The sequence below is a fragment of the Dendropsophus ebraccatus genome, chromosome 9 (genome assembly GCF_027789765.1).
Source record: "Dendropsophus ebraccatus isolate aDenEbr1 chromosome 9, aDenEbr1.pat, whole genome shotgun sequence".
Lineage (NCBI taxonomy): Eukaryota > Metazoa > Chordata > Amphibia > Anura > Hylidae > Dendropsophus > Dendropsophus ebraccatus.
The window spans coordinates 105659937-105682546 of NC_091462.1; positions in this window are offsets into that span (position 1 = coordinate 105659937).

Here is a 22610-nt window from a genome sequence, read left to right on the forward strand (position 1 = left end):
AAAAATAAAGGAACAGTGCATCAATTTCCACTTTAAAATAAAATCCTCCAAAAATCCCTCCAAATATTTTCAAAAAATTAGCTGTTGGGTAGCTATGACTGCACGGTGCGGCTACCTGGGTGGGTGGGCCAACGTTTACCTTGGCTGATTTTCCTTTTACTCCAGGTAACATCTTAGGGCCGTATTACATAGCACAAGTAAGAGGAGGAAGCGAGCGTCTTCCTCGTTCTATTCACAGACAACGAGCGGGGAGCTGACACGACGGTTGACCCACTGAAGAAAATGGTGGTCTACTGCCTCCACTCCTATTACTCGGAGTGACTGGCACCAGACTTTCAACAGACTGTGCATGTCGGCTAATTATTGGCTTGTAACATGACCTATTACACCTATTAAACGGTTATTGGCCGGAACGGCTGGTAATCGGCCAAATATGGTCAATAATTGTTTGGTGTAATAGGGCCCTTATGGTGGCCATGCTGGTTGCAAGTGCTTGAAATTAATGGCTAATCAGCTGCGGTTATGGATGTAAAATTTTATATACCGATACGGCTTATAAATGTCATTCAGGACCCATTCTATAACCTAGAGTGGAGAGCTGCTCCTATCTGCTCCATAATCCCATTCATTCATGGTCGTCCATTTCACAGACCACCATGTCCTTGAAGTGTTGTCTCATATAGGCAACCCCTTCTCTTATAGAAGCCACTCCCTTAATCGGAGAAAGTAAGTTGGATTCCACCAGGCCCTTCCTTTGACATGACTTCTTGGTTTGTAATGGTTATGTACTCTGTCTAGACATCTCAAAAATTATTATTTGGGGAAAACTTGACGGTCATAATGGCCAAAAAACTTGGCGCCAGCTAAGACCATTCCTTCAAAAAGAGTTGGATGCAGATTATGTATTGTCCTCTCATGTGGACTGAAATTTGGCCGCCTCAATCAGATCATGTTGTTCGTGAAGCCTAGGAGTCCACCCAACCCCATCCATGGTCACCATTAATGCTATTGTAGCACATCTCTCAAAGACATCTGAGAAAATGACCTTAAGGTTGAAACCTTAAGGAGGTTCCCCTTTAAGGAGCCTTAGAACATGACTGGGATTAATACGCTATGCCAAAAACTCCCAGAAGGAGGTGTAGCAATACTGAAACAGCTGTCTACAGATGGGTCACTTCTCCTTCTGGGGAGTTTCTGGCTTGGCCTATTAAATTCCCAGCCGTGTTCTAAGGCTTCTTATAGGGATAAAACAATGACTTAAAGGGAATCGACTTCCGGTGGTGTCAGAGAACTTGCTGCAAATCCTTCTTTCAGCAGCTGAAATAAGACAACGGTGGAAGGACTGTAAAATGAAAACCGTGGCTGTGTATATATCTGGAATTATAGCATTAAGTGCGCATAGAGAAACTAGGAGAGATTACCTTGTTCACCTTTTTTTCTATTAAATCAACTGGTGCCTGAAATTTGTAATTTACTTCTAATAAAAAATCTCCAGACTTCCAGTACTTATCAGCTGCTGTATGTCCTGCAGGAAGAGGTTTATTCTTTCAAGTCTGATACAGTGCTCTCTGCTGCCACCTCTGTCCATGTGAAGAACTGTCCAGGGCAGGAGAGGTTTCTATGGGGATTTGCTGCTGCTCTGGACAGTTCCTGACATGGACAGAGGTGGCAGCAGAGAGCACTGTGTCAGACTACAAAGAAGACATTACTTCCTGCAGGACATACAGCAGCTGATACGTACTGGAAGACTTTAGATTTTTTTAATACAAGTAAATTACAAATCTCTGGCACTTGCTGGGACCAGTTGATTTGAAAGAATTTTTTTTGTGAACAGCCTCGTACGGTATGGCGCTGTTAGGGGAGTTCAGAGAGGACCCCGCTCTGAACCAACGCAAGACTCCGCTCTGAACCACGGCTATGAGCAGGTGCGGACGATCGCCGCACCTGCTAAAAAGAACATTTAAATGCCCTATGGTGTCCCTCCATGGTGGTCTAGTGGGGGGATCCCTTCTCCATACCTGGCTGGGCCTTAAAGTCGGAATAACGCTGATCCCGGCTCGGTAATCTATAGATCTGGTCTGCAGCAGCCCAGAGAAATAGAGCACTGATCTAATGGATCAGTTCTCTATTATATACACAGCATTGATCTCGATGGGAGATCAGTGCTGTGTATATAGAAGTCCCCAAGGGGACTTCTAATTACTGTGTGTTTAAAAAATACATTTTTTTTTTATTAAAAAATCCACTCCCCTAATAAAAGTTTGAATCACCCCCCTTTTCCCATTTAACCCTTTAAGGACATGGCCCATTTTCGTTTTTACGTTTTCGTTTTTTCCTCCTTGTGTTTAAAAGGTCATAGCACTTGCATTTTTCCACCTAGAAACCCCCATGACCCCTTATTTCTTGCGTCACTAATTGTACTTTGCAATTACAGGCTGAATTTTTGCATAAAGAACACTGCGAAACCAGAAAAAAATTCAAAGTGTGGTGAAATTGAAAAAAAAAACGCATTTCTTTTATTTGGGGGAAATGTGTTTTTACGCCATTCGCCCTGGGGTAAAACTGACTTGTTATGCATGTTCCTCAAGTCGTTACGATTAAAACGATATGTAACATGTATAACTTATATTGTATCTGATGGCCTGTAAAAAATTCAAACCGTTGTTAACCAATATACATTCCTTAAAATCGCTCCATTCCCAGGCTTATAGCGCTTTTATCCTTTGGTCTATGGGGCTGTGCGAGGTGTCTTTTTTTGCGCCATGATGTGATCTTTCTATCGGTACCTTGATTGCGCATATACGACTTTTTGATCGCTTTTTATTACATTTTTTCTGGATTTGATGCGACCAAAAATGCGCAATTTTGCACTTTGGGATTTTTTTGCGCTGACGCCGTTTACCGTACGAGATCAGGAATGTGATTAATTAATAGTTCGGGCGATTACGCACGCGGCGATACCAAACATGTTTATTTATTTATTTATTTGTTTACTTTTATTTAAAACCTGGGAAAAGGGGGGTGATTCAGACTTTTATTAGGGGAGGGGGATTTTTACTATTAACAACACGTTTTTTTTTTTTATTACACATATACTAGAAGCCCCCCTGGGGGACTTCTAGTATATACACTTTGATCTCTCATAGAGATCTCTGCAGCATAGATATGCTGCAGAGATCCATGAGATCGGCACTCGTTTGCTTTCGGCTGCTGCAGCCGGAAACAAACGAGTGCCGAGCCGAGGACGGCGCCATCTTGGACGCGTCCCCGGCCGGCATCAGTAACGGAGATCGCTCCTCCGGGACAAGGTCCCGGAGGAGCGATCTCCCCCACTAGACACCAGGGAAACGTTGCCTCCGGTAATCGGAGGCAGCTGTCAACTTTGACAGCTGCCTCCGATTAGCTAATTAGCGGGCACGGCGATCGGACCGTGCCCGCTAATAGCGGCGGTCCCGGGCTACACGCGGCACCCGGGATCGCGGCACTTCAAAGCGGGGCCGCCGCGCGGCCCCGCTTTGAAGTGCTAATGAGGACATAGGACGTACCGGTACGTCCTATGTCCTTAAGAGGTTAATAAATAATAAGTAAAAAAATTAAAAATAAACATAATTGGTATTGCTACGTGCGTAATCGCCCGAACTATTACATTTTCACATTACTGATCATGCACGGTAAACAGCGTAAGTGCAAAAATATTTTTAAATGCAAAATTGCACATTTTTGATCGCATCAAATTGAGAAAAATTGTAATAAAAAGCAATAAAAAATGACATATACGCAAACAAGAAACCGATAGAAGGAACAGAACATGGTGCAAAAAATGACACCTCACAAAGCCCCAAAGACCAAAGGATAAAAGTGTTATAAGCATGTTTATTGACCAATTTTAAGAAACATTTTGTTTTTTTTTTTGTTTTTTTTTAAAGATTACAATTTAAAGTTACATATCGTTATAATCATACAAACTTGAGGAACATATATAACATGTCAGTTTTACCGTAGGGTGAACGGTGTAAACACAAAACCCCCCAAATAAAAAAAATTCCCCACACATATAATTCTATTCTGGTTTCACAGCATACTTTATGGAAAAATTAAGTCTACCATTGCAAAGCAAAATTATTGGCACAAAAAATAAGGGCTCATGTGGGTCTCTAGGCAAAAAAATACTAGTGCTATAGCCTTTTAAACATGAGGAGGAAAAAAATTAAATTTGAAAAATGAAAATTGGCTCAGACCTTAAAGTGCACCTGTCGTTATAACTTTCAATACATTCATTATTTTTGTTGTTATCATGCTGTAAAAGAAAAGCTGAACTTACCATAAATCCAGGTCCAGTCTCCTGAAGGCAGCTATATAACAGCCATACTTACTGTATCCAGGTCCAGTCTCCTGAAGGCTGCTATATAACAGCTATACTTACTGTATCCAGGTCCAGTCTCCTGAAGGCTGCTATATAACAGCTATACTGACCTGTATCCAGGTCAAGCCTGCTAAAGGCTGCTATATAACAGCTATACTTACTGTATCCAGGTCCACTCTCCTGAAGGCAGTTATATAACAGCTGAACTTACCATAAATCCATGTCCAGTCTCCTGAAGGCTGCTATATAACAGCTATACTTACTGTATCCAGGTCCACTCTCCTGAAGGCAGTTATATAACAGCTAAACTTACCTATATCCAGGTCCAGTATCCTGAAGGCTGCTATATAACAAAGCTATACTTACCTGTATCCAGGTCCAGTCTCCTGAAGGCAGATTTTCTGACTTGTGCTGGTAGAAAAAAACAAACTAAACACAGGAATTCCGGCCAGTACAAATAGTCACGGCTCAATGTGTCCGTCAATCAGATGACTGCCTTCTCTCTGAGAGCGCTCAGATGGCCTGGGATACACAGGACTTCCTGTTTTCTGACTGAAAAAACAAAACAGGAAGTGCCGTGTTCTACATGATAACTAAAAAAAAAAAATTACGAATATAAATTGCAAACTTGCTTTATATCACATCTACTGTTAATTTAGATTTTGAAAGTTATAATGACAGGTACACTTTAAGGGGTTAAAGCAGTTGTCATACATGCCACAACCTTTACTAGTTTATGAACTTCTTAGAAATTCCAGAATATTGCCAGTAACAAGATACGTAAAAAAAAAAAAAAAAAAAAGGGAAATTTTTAAATTAAAATTTGACATTTATTTTATCCTGGGGATAGGTTGACTTCAAGATATTAATTTTCTTCCAATTAATTGATTATTTTTTCAATACAATTTAATTGGTAATTTTCATTCCGAGTCTAATGTGATTGTAAGTAATGAACAGCGCGGTAATGTTGGTCTAATCACCAAACCACAATATTATATTCACGTCATCTGGAATCCAACTTACCCCAGAGACTCGAAACCTAGCAAAACCTAACCCGTCTGTAACTTTATTACTCCTGGCGATGGGAAATTGTTATATTACTTTGTGCCCTCTCAATATGCAAATCAATTCTAATTGGAGCTGCCGTCTGCTCGCGTGGATTACGGAAACAAAGATTTGATTGTCATTATTCAAAATTACACGTTTTTTTTTTATTTAATTTTTTTTTACTTTACTAATATAATATTTTAATTTTTTTTACTTTACTAATATAATATTTTTTTAATTGTTTGCATATAAATAAATAAATCCAAATCCCAAGAGGAAGGGGTTGCTTGTCCGACCCCAAAAGAATATGTGTATTTTCAGGTAGATACTCTTACCTAACCTGGATCAAACAATCTGTAGTGGTGCCACTTCATACAGTTGTCTATATAAAGGGGTACTGCAGCAGGAAAAAAAAACTTTCAAAGTACTATAGATTTTTAATTTACTTCAATTTAAAAATATTATGTCTTGCAGTACTTATCAGCTGCTGTATGTACTGCAGGAAGTGTTGTTTTCTTTCCAGTTTGACACAGTGCTCTCTGCATCTACTACTCTGGACAGTTCCTGACACAGATAGGTGGCAGCATAGAGCAGAGAGTCTGTGCCAGACTGGGAAGAATACACCACTTACTGCAGGACATACAGCAGCTGATAAGTACTAGAAGACTTGAGATTTTTGAATAGAAGTACATTTACATCCCCCCCTAAAGAGCCTTACATATAGTGGGATGGGTTAGTTAAGAGCAGTTTTCAGTTTCAGTTTAGTAGTGACTATTGATTATACAGATCTGGTCAGTGTATGCTGAGAGATTCTTCCAGGCCCTGGCCTAAGGCCAGGACCCTGCTGTGGGACTGTTCCTTATTCTGTATGTCTAATGACACCCTAGCCATGTCCGACTAGGCTATTCTAAGTTATTCTCATCAAGGTCTAATCTACTTCAAGTGTCTATTGTATTCTTGAGATTCCTAAGTTGTGAAAGAACTGTTCATCACCTTAACCGGACCTTCTGCAAACTATCTATCTATCTATCTATCTATCTATCTATCTATCTATCTATCTATCTATCTCCTATCTATCTACCTCTCTATCTATCTATCTATCTATCTATCTATCTCCTATCTATCTATCTATCTATCTATCTATCTATCTATCTATCTCCTATCTATCTATCTATCTATCTATCTATCTATCTATCTCCTATCTATCTATCATCTATCTATCTATCTATCATCTATCTATCTATCTATCTATCTATCTATCTATCTATCTCCTATCTATCTATCTATCTATCTATCTCTTCTATCTATCTCCTATCTATCTATCTATCTATCTATCATCTATCTATCTATCTATCTATCTATCTATCTATCTCTTCTATCTATCTATCTATCTATCTATCTATCTATCTATCTATCTATCTATCTATCTATCTCTTCTATCTATCTATCTATCTATCTATCTATCTATCTATCTATCTATCTATCTATCTATCTATCTATCTCCTATCTATCTATCTATCTTCTATCTATCTATCTCCTATCTATCTATCTATCTATCTATCTATCTATCTAGACAACCAAAAATATAACTGCAGCACTCCAGTCTTGTGGTAGACAAACGGTGAAAATTTATTCCATAAAGAGAAAAACTTGGAACAGCAGTAGCGACGTTTCAGTCCTTCAATGTGGACCTTTTTCAAGGTCCACATTGAAGGACTGAAACGTCGCTACTGCTGTTCCAAGTTTTTCTCTTTATGGAATAAATTTTCACCGTTTGTCTACCACAAGACTGGAGTGCTGCAGTTATATTTTTGGTTGTCTACGTAAACACACCCGTGGGTCAGGGTGCAACCGCTGGCACCCAGCAATCACTGATCATTCGAGTGCCGCACCACTTTAAAGCATCTATCTATCTATCTATCTATATCCTATCTATCTATCTATCTATCTATCTATCTATCTATCTATCTATCTATCTCCTATCTATCTATCTATCTCCTATCTATCTATCTATCTATCTATCTATCTATCTATCTATATCCTATCTATCTATCTATCTATCTATCTATCTATCTATCTATCTATCTATCTCCTATCTATCTATCTATCTATCTATCTCCTATCTATCTATCTATCTCCTATCTATCTATCTATCTATCTATCTATCTATCTATCTATCTATCTATCTATCTCCTATCTATCTATCTATCTATCTTCTATCTATCTATCTCCTATCTATCTATCTATCTATCTATCTATCTATCTATCTATCTCTTCTATCTATCTATCTATCTATCTATCTATCTATCTATCTATCTATCTATCTATCTATCTTCTATCTATCTATCTATCTCCTATCTATCTATCTATCTATCTATCTCCTATCTATCTATCTATACCTATATTGGACTACAAAGATTTTTTTTCTTCAAGGGGTACTCCGGCAAAAACCTTTTGTTTTCAAATGATATGGTTTTAGAAAGTTCTATAAACTTGTAATGTACTTATATATGAACATTGTAAGTCTTCCAGTACTTACCAGCTGCTGTGTTTCCTGCAGGAAGTAGTGTATTCTTTCCAGTCTGACACTGTGCTGCCACCTCTGTCCATATGAGGAATTGTCCAGAGCAGGAGAGATTATTTTATATGGTGGTTCCAGCACTGATCAAGGCTTTTTACACTATATCTACAGCACAAATCCTTTGTTTTGCCATTTGCCTTGTTATCGACTGTGATGCGGCAGCACAGGAGGAGTATACGGCGTACACTGCCCCTGGTCGGGATTAACGTAGTAAATGTAAAAAGGAAGCAATATTTTGCTCTTCGCGGAAATTGAAAAATCTTGAGCGAGTATTTCCTTCTTTATGTACACATATCTGGTGACGGATCTACACAGCCGCCCCATAGACAGCCCTCTGTGATTATTGATATTACTAAACTGGATTATAAAATTCAAATCAAAGAATCTGTTTCGGGATAGATGATTATATTGCTACATCTTAAAGGGGCATTCCAGCCCCAGCATTAGGCAGCCCTGCAGTTCCCAACAATAATGTTGGTGGCAGCAGAGGCCTGTGCCACCCCTAACTGCTGCCACTCAACAGAAATATATATTTAGTGTCGTGCCACTAAGTTTTATGCCACCTGGTTAATGGTTACTCTGTTAGGTGTCACACTCTGGGATGATGGCTGCCTTTATGCACCATCACCACTTGGTGTCTCACTCTCCCCAGTCTTTTGTAAGCACAGCTGAAGGTAAAGGGTTAACTGCTTAGTTTTACTGTTCATTGTTTGACTAATCACTGGTGCAGATACCTCACACACAAACCACTCACTACACTTCTTCCCTCTCTTTTCTTCTACACTGTTGCCACCAATAGGAGGTAAGACCCAGTCACCCCTAGAGCCCCTAGAGCTACAGATTTCTTCTGAAAGAGACTTTAAGCACAAGATGCACTGCTAAAACCAAAGGTGGTGTAAGTGGCCCCCGGGACAACCTTGTCTATGCCTGGGATCCTTCTTAAATGTCAGGACAGTCTACAAAGTCAAGAGACTGATCCCCAGTAGGACAAAGAGCCTAGGCTGAAGTATCCTATTGATAATGCTCAACTTACTTGGGTAATCTTCAGAGATTAGCGTCGCCCAGTTGTTCAAACGTGGGACTCGAGCTACCAAACCTGGCACAGGTTTAGAGCTAGTTTGGCAAAAAGCGGTATTCTATCTACTGTTTTTTTCTAACTGTGAGCATGAGGATTCTCTACCGTACAGTCATACTCTATGCCATCCCGGCAATGTACACGTTTACTTAGACAACCTCTCCAAGAAGGCCCCCTTCACCTCTTCTCAGTCAAGACAAACTTTTTCTTCTACTCTGTCCTTCATCAAGTCACTACCTCATGCACTACTGTCACCTATACCTGCACCTAGTGAGCTGTTTACCACTGTAACCTGTATTGCACTAATGTCTTTAAAGTGATTGTACCACTAGGTTTGAACCACCGCCCGGTTCCCACATACAGTGCCCATCTATTCCTAGGCACCGGACCACCATGAAGCACCCAGTATGACAAAACCTCCTCCACTCTGTGACCAGTGGGCCCGCCTTCAGTGCTTCATGCCGGGCCGGTGCTTGGGAATACACCAGCACTGTGCGCGGGAACTGGGCAGCGGTTTAAAAAAGGACTGTGGCACCGGCATTCCTGTGGCGGCGCGAAACCCAATGCAATGTACCTGTGGTCTCCTACCTTGGGTGTTACTATTGTATACACCCCTCGCAAAAGCCTGTACTCAAAGTAAAAGTGGTAATGAAGTTATGCCACTAGATGTCGCTAGTATGTATGTCTTGTACCTATTTATTGCCCAGCTGTAGTACTCAAGGGGTTATTATTTTGTCATTTGTGCACCAATGAGAGCTCTTTTCTCTTCTCCACCTATCTCTATTCTCCTTCTTCTGCACTCTCTTCTGCACCACTCACAGGAGGTATTACATACCCTGTAGGAGGTTGTCACAGGGGGAAAGTGTAGTCACACACTTAGTCAGTCTTAGTCTGGTTCCCGTACAGAGAGAACAAGACAAGACAGTCTAGCCTACAAACACTTATGAGAAGCACGGACAATCTTTTTTTGAAAGCAGCACTTATACACACTTTGCAGTGCTAAATACTTTCAGAGAGGACCAAGTCAGAGATCATCCCAGCCAACGCCGAGAACAAGTCTAAAGGCGCAGGACAGTATGCTGAAGCAAGGTGAACTGATCCGGATAGAGCAAAGTTGCTAGAAGCCTACATACTCTATTTCGCAGCACGAGTGTAATGAGAAAACTCTGACCACTCTGCTCAACCCAGGTAACAAGGTCTGGGGCTTGTGTCACCCTCATAGGACAGGTCAACCAACACTGGGGGGCAATAGGTGGTTCAAAGACAGGAAGTCAATACATGGGCACAAGGATTCTCTCTACTCTCAAGTATTCTACTTCTACTTGCGGCAGAGCACAGTACTACATTGGGTTGGGACTTATATGACATCCTCCTCTCTACTCCTCTGCACTTATCCTACTTCTCAGCACGTAACCAAGCCAGCACGGCTATTCTACCTCTCAAGCTCTCAGCACAAGTCTTGTCAGTCAAGTCTAAAGTCTATTGTCAAGTAAGACGTCTATTGTGTATCACTGTATCAAATATTCCTGAAGTAAAGAGAAGTTTTTTTATGGTAACTGGACTCAGTGATTATTACTTGAACACTGACACAGTAATTGCACCTTCCTTGGGTCGTCTCCCCTTTCTGTGGGTGGTGGTACCAATAGTCCGGGTGGGCAATTGCAAAAGCTTAAAGCTCTGCTACATCTGCCAAAGTTTTACATTTTTTTTTTTCCTAGGAAAACTTTTCCCAAAACTCAGATAGGCTATACGGGGACACAGCGCTCCAGATAGCAGGTTATAAATATGGACTGAAAAAAACCCCAAATTTATTCACTTAGAAGGTTTCAGAAAAGCCCCTGGATGACTTAAATCCATAACAATGGAGCCGGGGCCCCTGATAAGATGTAATTGCCCTGGTTTTGGTTTACAATGAACTTTCATGGGCTGCACACTTATACATAATACAGCAGATGGGTATCAGAGTGGGGATTTATCTGTGGTGCTTGGTACATTGTGATCCGGGAGACGCGTTATATTGATACCTTGAATTATTCCGCTACGGCAGCATCCACTGTTACTGCACATGCATCACCGAGGTCTCTATCCTCACAATCCCAGGATGCTCTCAGAAAACCTCTGATCCTTAGGGGAGATGTTCTGCAGAGCATACCAGCTTCACCTTTACCCTAGCTTCAGCTGCATTTATTTAACTCCTTAGTGATCAGCCTATTCTAAGCTTTCCAAGGGTTCAAACAAGATTTCAGTTTTCCTAAAAATACTTTTCCTATAAAAATACTTTTATGTACAAGGCTGTAACTACTATAAAACTGCCCCCTATATACATGACTATAACTACTATAATACTGCTCCTATATACAGGAATATAACTGCTATAATACTGCTCCTATATACAAGAATATAACTACTATAAAACTGCCCCCTATATACATGACTATAACTACTATAATACTGCTCCTATATACAAGAATATAACTACTATAATACTGCCCCCTATATACAGGAATATAACTACTATAATACTGCTCCTATATACAAGAATATAACTACTATAATACTGCTCCTATATACAGGAATATAACTACTATAATACTGCTCCTATATACAAGACTATAACTACTATAATACTGCTCCCTATATACAGGAATATAACTACTATAATACTGCTCCTATATACAAGAATATAACTACTATAATACTGCTCCTATATACAGGAATATAACTGCTATAATACTGCTCCTATATACAAGAATATAACTACTATAATACTGCTCCCTTTTGATCAGAACATGGACCTGACAAGGCAGTATTACACTCCCAGTGTCCTCCTCTTCCTCCTTTTGCTCTCAGCAGTGATATATACTCAGGCAGTACACTTGGTGTATACAGTCAATAGATCACTGACCTGCAGCGAGAATAAAACAGCTCATTTTAAGCAATAGAAAAGTTTGTGCCCCCATGGAGTTCTCCTTTTTTAGCTTTGCCCAAATCTTTTCTCTGTGATTTAGATGTAATATTTATAAGGATGGGCTGAGAGTGAGAACATTGTGAGGAGTGGCGGACACTGGGATGTGGGAATCACACATATTCTTTCTCACATTACATTACAATAGCAAGCCAAATATAATTCTCATGCAGCTGAGGTGTATGATGAGGTTCTGCAGCAGCTGAGGTGTATGATGAGGTTCTGCAGCAGCTGAGGTGTGTATGACGAGGTTCAGCAGCAGCTGAGATGTATGAGGAGGTTCTGCAACAGCTGAGGTGTATGAGGAGGTTCTGCAACAGCTGAGGTGTATGAGGAGGTTCTGCAGCAGCTGAAGTGTATGATGAGGTTCTGCAGCAGCTGAGGTGTATGATGAGGTTCTGCAGCAGCTGAGGTGTATGATGAGGTTCTGCAGCAGCTGAGGTGTGTATGACGAGGTTCTGCAGCAGCTGAGGTGTATGATGAGGTTCTGCAGCAGCTGAGGTGTGTATGACGAGGTTCTGCAGCAGCTGAGGTGTATGATGAGGTTCTGCAGCAGCTGAGGTGTATGAGGAGGTTCTACAGCAGCTAAGGTGTATGAGGAGGTTCTGTAGCAGCTGAGGTGTATGAGGAGGTTCTGCAGCAGCTGAGGTGTATGAGGAGGTTCTGCAGCAGCTGAGGTGTATGAGGAGGTTCTGCAGCAGCTGAAGTGTATGATGAGGTTCTGCAGCAGCTGAAGTGTATGATGAGGTTCTGCAGCAGCTGAGGTGTGTATGATGAGGTTCTGCAGCAGCTGAGGTGTGTATGATGAGGTTCTGCAGCAGCTGAGGTGTGTATGACGAGGTTCTGCAGCAGCTGAGGTGTATGAGGAGGTTCTGCAGCAGCTGAGGTGTATGATGAGGTTCTACAGCAGCTAAGGTGTATGAGGAGGTTCTGCAGCAGCTGAGGTGTATGATGAGGTTCTGCAGCAGCTGAAGTGTATGATGAGGTTCTGCACCAGCTGAGGTGTATGATGAGGTTCTGCACCAGCTGAGGTGTATGATGAGGTTCTGCAGCAGCTGAGGTGTGTATGATGAGGTTCTGCAGCAGCTGAGGTGTATGATGAGGTTCAGCAGTAGCTGCGGTGTATTATGAGGTTCTGCAGCAGCTAAGGTCTGCATTATGAGGTTCTGCAGCAGCTGATGTGTACTATGAGGTTCTACAGCAGCGGAGGTGTATGATGATGTTCTGCAGCAGCTGAGGTGTATATTATGATGTTCTGCAGCAGCTGCTGTGTATTATGAGGTTCTGCAGCAGCTGAGGTGTGTATGATGAGGTTCTGCAGCAGCTGAGGTGTGTATTATGAGGTTCTGCAGCAGCTAAGGTGTGTTATGATGTGCTGCAGCAGCTGTGGTGTGCTATGATGTGCTGCAGCAGCTGCTGTGTATGATGAGGTTCTGCAGCAGCTGAGGTGTATATTATGGTGTTCTGCAGCAGCTGCTGTGTATTATAAGGTTCTGCAGCAGCTGAGGTGTGTATGATGAGGTTCTGCAGCAGCTGAGGTGTGTATTATGAGGTTCTGCAGCAGCTGTGGTGTGTTATGATGTTCTACAGCAGCTGTTGTGTATGATGAGGTTCTGCAGCAGCTGTTGTGTATGATGAGGTTCTGCAGCAGCTGCTGTGTATTATGATGTTCTGCAGCAGCTGCGGTGCATTATGAGGTTCTGCAGCAGCTGAGGTGTGTATGATGAGGTTCTGCAACAGCTGAGGTGTATGATGAGGTTCAGCAGTAGCTGCGGTGTATTATGAGGTTCTGCAGCAGCTGAGGTGTATTATAAGGTTCTGCAGTAGCTAACGTCTGCATTATGAGGTTCTGCAGCAGCTGATGTGTACTATGAGGTTCTACAGCAGCGGAGGTGTATGATGATGTTCTGCAGCAGCTGAGGTGTATAATATGATGTTCTGCAGCAGCTGCTGTGTATTATGAGGTTCTGCAGCAGCTGAGGTGTGTATGATGAGGTTCTGCAGCAGCTGAGGTGTGTATTATGAGGTTCTGCAGCAGCTGAGGTGTGTTATGATGTGCTGCAGCAGCTGTGGTGTGTTATGATGTGCTGCAGCAGCTGCTGTGTATGATGAGGTTCTGCAGCAGCTGAGGTGTATATTATGGTGTTCTGCAGCAGCTGCTGTGTATTATAAGGTTCTGCAGCAGCTGAGGTGTGTATTATGAGGTTCTGCAGCAGCTGTGGTGTGTTATGATGTTCTGCAGCAGCTGCTGTGTATTATGAGGTTCTGCAGCAGCTGAGGTGTGTATGATGAGGTTCTGCAGCAGCTGAGGTGTTTATTATGAGGTTCTCCAGCAGCTGAGGTGTGTTATGATGTGCTGCAGCAGCTGTTGTGTATGATGAGGTTCTGCAGCAGCTGTTGTGTATGATGAGGTTCTGCAGCAGCTGCTGTGTATTATGATGTTCTGCAGCAGCTGCTGTGTATTATGATGTTCTGCAGCAGCTGAGGTGTGTATGATGAGGTTCTGCAGCAGCTGAGGTGTGTTATGATGTTCTGCTGCAGCTATGGTGTGTAATGAGGTTCTGCAGCAGCTGCGGTGCATTATGAGGTTCTGCAGTATGATATATAGGATCAGATATACATACAATATCGGGCAGAGTCCAGCTGCTTACACTAATATCATTACCCTCTCCGCCCGGCGGTGACACATTTACTGCACAGCAGAACAGTTTTTCACCTTAACCGCCTCTGCTGTACGCTTTTTCTCCTCCAGGATTCAGGCGGCACAATAAATGAATCTGCACAAAGAAATATCATTTTGGCTCCTGCCGAGCTCCATGAATTACCGGCCACAAGGAACAGGGGTGGGGGGGCAGTCACTTCTGGGCCAGATGGAAAAACAGCATTGAACTGTCTATTCTGCTGCAATGGGAAATGTGAAAGTGCAGCCGAGACTTAAGGTAATTCCATTTTATATCTCCATCCCACCAGGGAGCGTTCACCCCCTCCCCCTGCCTGGTGATCTCTGACACATACAGCCAATCTGTAATGATATGTGGCCGGACCCCACTGATAATCTGATAACCCTGACCGACTAACAGCGAGGAAACAGATTTGTAGAAAATTCCTTTTACAGTGTGATTCACAGTTCTACGGGCTTGAGAGCTGAAATCCCCCAGTGTCCCTGCCTGTTCAGTGTCTGCACAAGATTATTGTGGGAAGTGCTCCTCCCCTGTTTGATATAACACATCTTACCAATTAAGCTGTGTGTAACTTCATTTGACCTCCACCAATGGGTTAGCTTCCCTAAACTATAAGAAAGGTTGTTAGTGTAGGCCTAGGGTCTATTTCCATTTTCAGTTCCCTGCTGTCCCTGTGTCCACTTGTATCTAGAGCCAGAGAGTCATCTTCCAGGGGCCTGGTCGCTGGCCAGTGTCTGTTACTGTGTTCTTGATTCCATGTATTCCTTAGCCTAACACTGCTGTGCACGCTGAAAAGGTCATCATCTACAGTCAAGTTTTTGCGTTCCACAGTGTCATGTCTAGTCAGGGGTTGGACAAGCTGTGTATTCTTGCAGATGTGACCCCCTACTTTCGCTGAGTCCTATTGGCCAAGGGTCAAAGGTCAGCTCTTCCTAGTGATGCATTACGGCCAAATACTACTGTACCACCCCGTGTACTCATCACGGCAAGATGGATTATCAACCGTGAGTACTGGTTGTCTCGCTTTTAAGTCTTATTCTCAAATCATTGCAACTGACTCTCTCGAGTATTCTCCAGTCTCCAAAACTCTCTAGTCTAAGTATTCTTAAGGGTCTGTTCACACGTACAGACTCGCTGCGTATTTATCGCTTTGAGTTTCTCGCACATAAATCCACAGCGATACTGATTGCTCTCAAGCCAATGTATGTGTATTCTCGCTGCGTCTTTGGTGCGATTTTTACATGCGAGTTTTGATTTTCACAGGCAAGTTCAACACCACAAAAAACGCAGCTACTTTCATGCGAGTTTGATGCGAGTTCTGTGCAAATTTTACGCAGCGAGTCTGTACGTGTGAACAGACCCTAAAGGGGAAATAACCGACAGACTCACTCCCAAGCCATCTCAACTCGTGGACAAAATGTTATTCTTACAGACTGTTAATGTATGCTGTATCTGCACCTTAAGGAACTCCTAAGTAAAGTTAACTTTTTGCAAATTACTCCTGAAGTCTCTGTGACTCTGTCCAGCACCAACACACCATAGAAATGGGTTATAGGAATGTTTACAAAGTGTGTGTTTGAGGACCTCGGGAGGAGCTAGCGTACCCCCCAGACCCCATAACAAATGCAGCAGGGGTATCTCAACACCCCTAGCTCCTGCATTTACCACCTTGCAGCCTCTTGGTCACCACAGGTCCACCACAGCTCTTTGGATAATAGAGGGGTATCCTGAGCAGAAATGTATAATTCTTGGCCTATACGTGATCATTGTGTCCTTTTTTAAACTCCTTGCGGCGGGCCCCCCACCCCCCTTCCCCCAGTGTTACCATATCCCCTCGCCTCTGTAACAAAGTTCCATTAGAATTAATGGAGCCGTATCACAGAGGGGAGGGGGTATGATCACACTTGGGGGTTCATAGAGCTGGGCCAGTGCACGGCTAAACAATGGCGCCCGCCAAAGAAATCGGACGGCGTTTCAAATTAGGGACCATTCCATCAGCATCCTTGTGCCAGTACTCATCAGCTCATGTAAAAAAAAATCCACTGTAACAGCTTAGAGAGGAAGAAAGCAAATAGGGAGACAAGTTCTAGCTCCTGAAGTTTCCCCTGAACTCATCAAGCTTTTCATCTGTAAAGGTCAAGCCATAGAAGAAGATTTTTCCTCCAAGTAAAGAGACTTTGCCCTTCAAGGCCGTTAACCTGCTACAAGCAAGTAACTACTACCAGTCAGCGCTGAAAGGATAACTTTTACAACCTTTTTCTAGTCCAGGGTTAGATAATGCTGCTCAAAGGCCCCCTGGCATTTGCACTTCTCTTAGTAAAATTCCTGTCGGAGACGGTGCTGATCGGCTTTCATGTCAGTGATTGCACTCCTGCATGTGTCCCTCTGGAAATCATGTGACAGATCTGCAGAGTTTTTCTGAGGGTAATAATATTTCTTCTTAACCACAAAGTCTAGCAAAGTTCCTTTTTGGCCATCTTCCCTCCTCATCGCTCCATCTGTATGCACATTCACATCGGGCGATATTGCAGGAACATCATGCAGCCACTGGTCACATGTGCGATGATCTTGACAGGGAGATGAAATTGGAGCGCTGTGTATGAGGATAGGTATTATTTTCGCTACTGCCAGAGAACCCTTATAAGACTTTGCTTCTCAGAAGATAAGAGGTCCAACCCTTGATAAACAGCCATGTGTCCTCCTGTTATCTTCCAAATTGTCAAACCAAAGAACCATTTCCACTCTAAGGCTTTGTTCACACTACGTGAACAACCGGCCGTTCCGTGACCCCAGCCGGGTCACGGAACGGCCGGTCTAAGCCCGGATCATCTCGGCCGGTACTTAAGTACCTGCCGGGTGATCTTTCCGGCCGCAGAGCTCTGATGCGGGCGCATCAGAGCTTCCCATAGCCCACCGTGAAGCAAGCGGCCGGAGCCGTATGCTTCACTGTGCGAACTGACAGGTCTTTCTGAGGCCAGAATTCACTGAAATGACATGTCAGTTTTTTCCGGCGCCGCACGGGATCCCGGCCGGAGCGCACACGATGTGTGTACGATCCCATTAAAAATAAAGCTATGTCCCACCCCGCAAAACTACGGCAGTAGTTCTGCGGCGAGAACTACGGCCGTAGTTTTACGTGGTGTGAACATAGCCTAAAGGAGAACTTTAGGCTGGGGTGATTTTCGTCAGAGTGCTGGGAAGGGGGAGGATGAAGGAAGTAACATGCTCTCACCTCCCTCGTTGCAGCGATAATGCCGGGATTCTGGAGCTCTTGCCCCTCAGTCCTGGTCGTTTCCTGGTGAGACAAGATACGTGGGATGTAACGTGCCAGTCAGCAGCCATATCAGGGTCCTGACTGGATGAGCGGGCCTGAAACAACACGTCCCAGGTCTACACTCAGACCCAGAAGCGTCCGGGATCGGGGGACTGGAACTGTGGGACCCCGGCATCAGTGGGGGGAGGTGATAGCATGTTACTTCTTTCATCCTCCCGCTCCCCAGCATTCTGCCAAAAATCACTCCAGCCCCGAATTCTCCTTTAAGGGGTCAACTGAATAGATTGAGATACAGAGTACTTCTCGAGGTGTCATAGTGTTCATAGTGGTCTCCAGTCTGGGCAAACCATTGATTTATAACATAACCTTCTGCCTGCCCCGCAGCCTCCACATTACTCCATGACTACTATTACTAAAGTTGGGTCAGAAAACTGTGCGCTAACAATTATAAGGACACGTAAGGAAATTATTTTAGAATTCCGGACCTGGAGCCGAGGATTTTAGTCCATTGTCGAGCAGTGAATGGGTTAACGGAAGTCACTCCGCAACATCTGTCTTCCACGGCTTTTCTCATAACCCAGTTGCACGATCACGTATGAAAATTCTGTTCCGTGTATGTATGTCTCTGCTTTTCATTTGATTCTCTCAGTGGAAATGTTTTATGATGGAATTACTGGCACGGTGCTGGAGTGACTGCTCTGTCAGGGGGCCAAGTAAAACAGGCAGCAGAAGATGAGAGGAGGAGGAGGGAGGCAAAAAAAACACACAAAAAGACCTCATCCTAATAAGAGCAGATACACATGTACAATAATCACATCAATCAGGATCACAAAGTAATGAGCTGTAAAAGTCAAGGTCTGGTGAGATTATAGTCTTGTCCCGTCTCTCCTCTATGGGCTGTATCTGGTATTGCAGTTCAGCCTCATTCATTAAAATGTGGCTAAGCTGCAATACCAGAGATAGCCTATGATCAAGGGAGGCGCTGTTTCTGGCCCAAAACCAGTGGGACTGTAGTGTATGCAGCTTAGTGTTGATGGTAGTAGTGTATGCAGGTTAGTGTTGCTGGTAGTAGTGTATGCAGCTGAGTGTAGCTGGTAGTGTGGTGCTCGAAAGGTGACATACTAAGATGTTGTTGGTGACGCCACTTCTGTGATGGTTGGTTGGTTTTGTTGTACAGCTCAGCACACAGGTGTGATGTTGGTACCTGCTTTGTGTTGTGGCTGGTTGTATTCCCCAAAACAGTCGGTGACCTGCCGGGTTGTGATTGGTCCCTTGGGCTCTTGTCATGGTAGTCCTAAGTGGCAATTGACCCACCCGGACTAACGGAAGAGAAGGATGTAAAAACAACCCATGTAAAAATATAACAGCTTTACTGTAAAGTCTCTCAGTAGTACAAAACACTTTGGCGGGAAATAGATAAATCTTTACATGGACTATAGTGCTTGAACTGGTTTGTGCGGAGGAGATACTTGAAGAAGTAGAGTACAGGTAGTTGTAGCGGTGCTTGAAGGGTTGGAAGTAGAGTAGCATAGTGTAGAGGAGTTTGTCAAGGGAGTCCTAACCCTATATAGCAATATACTCTGCCAGAACTTGAGAGTATACTTTAGAGTAAAAAGTTACTTGTACCCGTGTATAGACTATAGTCTGACCACCTTCTGCCCTACAGTGTTGAGTGACTTGTCCTAATAGGGTGATACAAGCCCCAGTTGTGGTTACCTTGGTGAAGCTAAGTTCCCTGGGATGTGCCAGTTGCCTGCACTGCGTGATAGGATACATAGACCTTATGGTAGCTTTGTCCTATCCAGGCTAGTTGCTCTTGTGTCTCAGGATACTGCCCTGCACCTTTTAGACTGGTTCACGGCGTGGGCTAGGTTGTTCCCAGACTCTTCTCCCTCTTGTAGTGTTTAGCACTGCATAGTAGATATAGGATAAGTACTAAAAGAACTTAGTGTCTCTAGTTGCATCTGACCTCACTCGTGTTTTATACTCGACTCAGACTTGTCCCAGACAAGGGTCCTGGCAGAGCCAGGCCCTGGCTTGGCTACATCAGGGATGTCTGCTCTGTGTTTCCTTCTCCAACGAGAATCTTGATCAGAACTGACACTAAGCCTCCTACATGGGCTAAGTAAGGTACCCTGTGAGTGGTGGAAAGGAACGTGTGCAAAGAAACGTGTGCTAGAGGTAAAGAGCATCTCCTGTAGGTTAGCAAAACACGTGGTACACACAAAACAGTAAGCCATTGTTAACTTCAGCTGTGCAATACATAAGAGAACACATATAAACTACTGACAACTTGTGGTAAAACTCTAAAGTGCGCTACATCACCACTTAATCTAGAGTGAGAAACTTTTGCGACAAGAGAGAGAAAAGAACACCCGTGGTGGGACACCACAGTAGTAGTGTATACAGGTTAGTGTTGCTAGTACCGGAAACTGTCTAGGCCTAAGACTTCATAAGAGGTCCAACAGGAGGATACGTGGAGAGATGCTCTCACTCCCCTGGTCACTCCAGGACTAACTAGAAAATCCCAGTCTTCCAGGGAGGGGGGCTGGACTTATTTTTGCAGGGATTGTATCTAACCTCCCTCACAACTAATTTTACTTTGAAGCTGACTGAGTGTCATGTGACCAGAATCTTTACTTCCTTTACATGTGAATAGACAGCAGTTTTAACCCTTGCACCTCAGTATATGCTGTTTAACAGTATGACGGTACATACCATACACTTAAACCATTTTGTAATAGATCCCTTAGCCACATGACAACTTTAGGTTCATGGTAGCTGGGATGTGGGTACTAGGACACTGCATGAATTATCGACTTAGTTTAAACAATGTATATTCTATACTCTGTGCTGTCTGGATAAGGTGTATTACTCACATTTCTCCTGTATTATGTCTGGTTGCGCAGCGGTGGATGTTACATTTCTATGCACCTTTTGTGAGGAGCTTTTGTTGGGAGTCTATATATTCTTGTGTGGTCTTCTCTGACTCGCGGTATAGTGTATTGTTACTTCTTGAAAACAACACTTGACTCTTCACAGAATTTATCATCCATATAAGCTTTTGTCTCAGTTACAAGAACATTCTGGGTACAAAAGCCAATCGTTCCAATACTCCAGCATCAAGTTGGAGCAGGCGGCTGTATACAGACAGATATGTAGACAGGCAAGGCAAGGAATAAACTTCACTTTTAAAGGAGAAAACTTTGCAGCCATTGATGTCTTTAAATCAACAGATGTCAGAAAGTTATACAGATCTGTGAACTACTTCTATTTGAAAACAAATAAAGTCTTCCAGTACTTATCAGCTACTGTATGTCCTGCAGGAGGGGGTGTATTCACAGTCTGACACAGTGTTATCTGCTGCCACCTCTGTCCATGTCAGGAACTGTCCAGAACAGTAGTAAATCCCCATAGAAAACCTCTCCTGCTCTGGACAGTTCCTGACATGGACAGAAGTGGCAGCAGAGAGCACTGTGTCAGACTGGAAAGAATACACTACTTCCTGCAGGACATACAGCAGATACATACAGCAGTGGCATACATTGCTCTATGGTAATAAATCTCATAGGAGACATAGAAGCTTTGTGATCCCACAGGACTTATGAGCCCATATTGGGTAATTTATCATTTTCCCCATAAAATGACTGCAGTACCGGCCGGATAATCTTTTGGCCGCAGGGTTCTGATGCGCGCATCAGAACACTCCACAGCAGCCGGAGCCGCTCGCTTCATTGTGTGAACTGACAGGTCTTTCTGCGGCCGCAATTCACTGACATGTCAGTAATTTGCGGGTCTGCACGGGATCCCGGCTGGAGCGTATACGATGTGTATACGCTCCAGCCGGGATCCCAAGATAGGCTATGTTACTCACCGCACGAAGTACGGCCACAACAACGGCCGTACTTTTACGTAGTGTGAACATAGCCTTAAGGTGTAAGGCCGGTTGTACCCTTTTCCCCTGTGATTGGTGTCCTGTTGGTTGCTACCGGGCCCCTTGGGATAGCGTAGTCACAGGTGGTCAGAGCGGTGTAGTAACCCTCCCAGATAGTAGGCCCCGCCACCCACAGAAAGGGGAGATGTCCCAAGGTTGCGGTGTAAATGCAGTGCAGACGGTAGTGAATATTCACAGACTCCGTAGATAACGTTGACTCGATTTACTATTGGCAAATGTGAAACAGGTAATACAGAGGTGCTTCGATATACACTTGACAAAGTCCCAATAAATACTAAGACGTAAAACCACCAGATCTGCTTGATAAGTGCTGAGTAGGATGTAGTAGAGTTGATAAGGTTGTACTGAGGTAGTGTAGTAGAGAGGAGGGTGCCGTGAGAGTCTCAACCCAAGTAGTAATTTGCTTTGCCAGGATGTTGGAGTGTATAGAAGAATACTTGTAGAAGAAGAAGACAATCTGTGTCCATGTATTGACCTTTCTAGTCTTCACACCACCTTATGCCCATTAGCTTTGGCTGAACCGTACTGATGGGTGACACAGGCCCCAGACCTTGTTACCTGGGATGAGCAGAGTGCTGAGGGTTCCCTGGCTGACACACATGCTGCGAGATGGAGTTCCTAGACTTTTACAGTAACTTTGCTCCACCCGGATCAGTTCGTAGCTCTTTG